Below are 4281 nucleotides of genomic sequence, written 5' to 3' on the forward strand. Positions count from 1 at the left end.
AATGTCTCATAATTAGATTTATGGAGCTGAAGATAAGGATATCTTTAATGATTTAATTTCTCATTTTATTTTATTTTATTTTTTATTTTTTAGTAATCAACGGGTTTTATTTTCCTAGAACTGAAATCATCTACGGTTCTCAGAACTAAACTTCCAAAGCTACAGTCAGCAATTTTTCATCAGAGCCCATGGGAGAGGGGCAAGGGTGAAAGAGATAAGAGACTGAAGAGAGGCATAGAGAGACCACTAGGAAGAGGCTGGGAGAGGGCACTTATTTCCCTCTGTCCTCTCAGTAGGATACAAATCAGATCTGGTGACAATACTGAGGGGATCAGGTAGGGGTATATGGATGGGAAATGACACCAGAAGGTACACCACAGCCCCAGGTACAAAAAGAAAGTCACCAAGTCCCAAACAGAAGGGGAGCCTCCCAGTGCACCTCAGAAATGGGGGCAACAGTGGGGCAGACAGGAGCAGAGTAGGGCACACAAAAGGGGAAGGGGTCTTTAATTTTTTTTTTTTGTAATTTTATTTTATTAAAAACATTTCCTAAAAAATGCGTTTTTCCTTTATGTCTGGGTGTTATTACATGACTGTAGGCTGGCCTTGAGTGCTGTGGGCAGAGGGAAAAGGATAGCTAGGGGTCTCCCCAGGACTTCCCCATGCCTGGCCCCAGAGAGCTAAAGGGGTTCAGATGCTTCTTACCACTCCCACCCAAGCTGGATGATGTCAGTCCTTCAGATCTCAGATTCTTGGCCCAGACACCTTGGAAGCCCCCAAATATTTTGATAAACTACAACTCCCAGAACTCCCAGGGTCAGCAAAAGGAAGAATGGGCATCCTCAATCATTAAGGGTTTATGGAAGGGAGCCCCTCCCCCACAAGCTGTCCCAATTTCCCTGAATCTAGGCAGCTGGGATGGTTGGTTGGAAGGTGTGGGAGAGAGAAGAGCTCTCGAAGATGCCACCCTCCTTCCACCAGCCCCGCCCCCACAGCAATTTGAGAATTGTCCTTCCCAGGCCCTGGGAAGTACATCCTGCTGTTTATCCTATCCCTTCCACGCCTACCCGACTCCAACCCAGAGGTCCAGAATGCCTAGAGGAGGGAGAGAGGGGTGCCAGCAGATGGAAAAGCTGGTCCAAGCCCCAAGAGAAGCCCTGGAAAACAGCTCCAGGCTCCCTCTAATCCCAGGGAGTAGAGGACATGGCCCTGACTCAAATCATAGGGGTGTGAGAACATGGAGCTGAAGGCCAGGTGGCCTGCCCCAACCAGATCAATCTCCAGGGGCCAGGCTTGGAGAGGGGAGAGTGGGTGGAAAAGGAGAGCAGGTTGGGGTGGGGAAGGGGTTCCCAGTTTGCAGGCCATGGCCAGTTTCCCCAGTAGCACCCAGACAGCAGCAGGAACGGGGCGGGGGCTCCTCTTGAAACATTGGTGGCTACAGGCTCTCATGATCTCTGACACCTGAGGCCTCAGCATCTTCCTTGGTAGCCTCTTCCTCCTCGTCATCACCCTCCTCTTCCTGAGGAGGTCCCCGGCCAGAGCCAGGCTCGGAGGGGGTATTGTTCTTCTCCACCTCCACAGGGATGGGCCTCTCACCCTCCAAGGTGGCTGCCTCCTTCTCCTCCCTTTCAGGGTCCTCAGCCTCCTTGGGACATTTGGGGGAATCCTCCAGCAGGTCCCCTGCTCTCCTCTTCAGCGCCCCCTTCTCATTTTTCTCCTTGGTTGGCTCATCGATGACCAGCTTGCCCTCCTCATCACTGCTGCCCTCTGCATTCCCCTTCTTATCACCATCACCTTCTGTGGCCTCGGCCTCAGGCTCTTCCATGCAGCTTTTTTTCTGGGAAGACTGGTAGCCGGAAGCCTTGACAGTAGGGTTGTTCTCAATCTCCCATAGCCCCTCGCTGAACCCTTTCCTCTTGTTGGGTTTGCCAAACTTCTCCTTGGACTCCTCATAAGGGAAGAGGTCTTTGGGGCCCAGGAATGCTGTCTCATGGGTCCCAAAAAAAAAGACTTGGTATTTGTTGGCTGTTGATTTCACTGCAGCTTCAGGTATCTCATCAATCTGGGCTGGCCAGTGTGGGTAGCCCTTCATCTTGGCGAACACCAGGTCTCCGCATTTGTACTCCTTCTGCCGGTTGGATCGCGACATGGCGGGGCTCCGGGCGCCCCGGGCTCCGCGCCGGGCCGGGAAGCGCGAGCCCAAGTTTGTGCGTGTGGCGGTGGCGCCGCCGCTCCGCTCCGGCCCTTGTGCGGCCCCCGCCTCGATGGTGGCCCCCGGCTGGAGCTCCGGCGCTGCCACGGCATCTCCGCCCGCGCACCGCTCGGACGGGGCTGGCGCAGATCAGGGGCGTCGCTCTGGCGCGGTGGATGCGAGCTCGTGCAGTTGTTTTCTAATTTCTCATTTTAATAAGTTTAATCCAGTAGATTGGTGGAAGTCTCAACATTTTTTATCAGCATTAGGAATAGGATTTTGTGTATTAATCTTGTTTTTCATTGTTGTTGCTTGCCTGGGACAAAAAGTATGCCAAAGACTGCACTATGTTGTTGACGCAATGGGACAAGCTAATAATTTGGTACTTGCTAAAACCCTGATATAATTCCCCACGGTCAGAGCACTTGGCTGGTAGTCAATGATGGGTAAGACTCTCAGAGGAGGGCAACCTAAGACAGGCACAGCCACCCTGACTAAAACAAAAAAGGGGGAAATGTGGGAAACAAAGGCATGCTGTTTCCATGGTAGCAAGTTACTTTCTGACCATTGGGTCATGCTGTCCCTGGAGATGTACGTGCAGGTGGCTAATCTCTCTGGGAAACATAACATTCCAGCAGAACCCAGACTTGATTTCTCAAGTAACCTGGGCAACAAGATTTATGAGTATACTTGTTTCAATAACATAATAGAACATCTTAGGCTTTAGTTACTCTCTTATCCACTGTGCACTGTGTTTTCATTAACGAAGTTATGTGAATAGTTAGCTAGAATAGTTGCTGGTTCTCACAGTTGCTTGGGGTAAATAAAGAAGCCCCTGATATTAATAAACTTGTCTGATGAGCTTGAGAAATCAATGCTCTCAGAACCCCTGATCCCAATCTCTCTTTGTCTTTCATTCCCGATACCCTTTGGGTCCATGACTCTGACACATATATACAACAAAATTTCCAATTTTAACGACTTTTAAGTATATCATTCAGTGATGTTCATTACATTCACTGTTCTGCTGCCATCACCATCATCTATCAAAAGTTTTTCATCACTCCAAACAGAAACTCTGCACACATTAAGTATTAGCTCCCTATTCCACACCCCTCCCCCACTTCTTGTTACTTGTAATTTACTTTCTGTCTCTATGAATTTGCATATTTTAGTTATTTCATATGAGTGAAATCACACAGTATCTGTCCTTTTGTGTCTGGCGTATTTCACTCAGCATGATGTCCTCAAGGTTCATCCATATTGTAGCAGGCATCAGAATTTAAAACGCTTACTTTTTAAATGCAAGTGAGAGTGACAAAATCCAGTTAGCCTGCTGGGAATTGCAGAGAATTCCCAACCTGTATGATCCACTCAGCGATTGGGGGTGAGCAGGGGCTTCTGATGGGGCTATTATGAATTACTAGAATTTGCTGATTCTTAAGCATATGTTGTGTCAGGGGAGGGCTTACCCCTTCAGGTGGGCTTCAGTGACATCAAAATCTCTGGTGGAGGTTTGTTTGAAAAGTCATTAGCAATTTTATAACTTTATATTGAGGGTGAAAAACACAACTAGCTGCTTACCCAATATCCACTCTCCCTTCTTCTTTATGAACAGAAGGCTATTTTTTTAAGGTGATAACGTACCCAGCTAAAATACCTCCTGGACTCTCTTTCAGCTAGGGTGGCCATGTGACATAGTTCTTCCATAGGAGACCTAAGCAGACAGCTACTAGGAATTTCTGGAACAGCTTTGTTTTTGTAGTACACATGCCACCCCTTCCTCTTTCCTTATTTCTACCTTCTCCCTCTATGAAGCTGGAGGTGACCAAGTCAAATGCTCTGGTTTGCAGAAAGGAAAAACAGGAGCTTAGAACATTCATGACACAGTGGAAATGCTACTCCCATGCTGGACTGCCTTTGAGCCTTGATTTGGTTAAGGCACTGCAGATCTTAGTTATGTAAAGCTGTCTCTTTTATTAAAAGTACAGAAAGCCTAGGCAAGGGAGTGGACATAGTTCTTCCCATGTATGAGGTCCTGGGTTCAATTCCTGGTACCTCCTTTAAAAAAAAAAATCCCTGGCAAGATC

The 4281-nt window shown here is 48.1% G+C and overlaps 1 pseudogene; it reads right to left on the reverse strand.

Moving 5' to 3' along the window:
• Nucleotides 1-418: 418 nt before the first annotated feature.
• Nucleotides 419-2228, reverse strand: LOC101416947 (hepatoma-derived growth factor pseudogene; annotated as a pseudogene).
• Nucleotides 2229-4281: the final 2053 nt, after the last annotated feature.

This window comes from Dasypus novemcinctus, chromosome 3 (assembly GCF_030445035.2).
Source record: "Dasypus novemcinctus isolate mDasNov1 chromosome 3, mDasNov1.1.hap2, whole genome shotgun sequence".
Classification (NCBI taxonomy): Eukaryota; Metazoa; Chordata; class Mammalia; order Cingulata; family Dasypodidae; genus Dasypus; species Dasypus novemcinctus.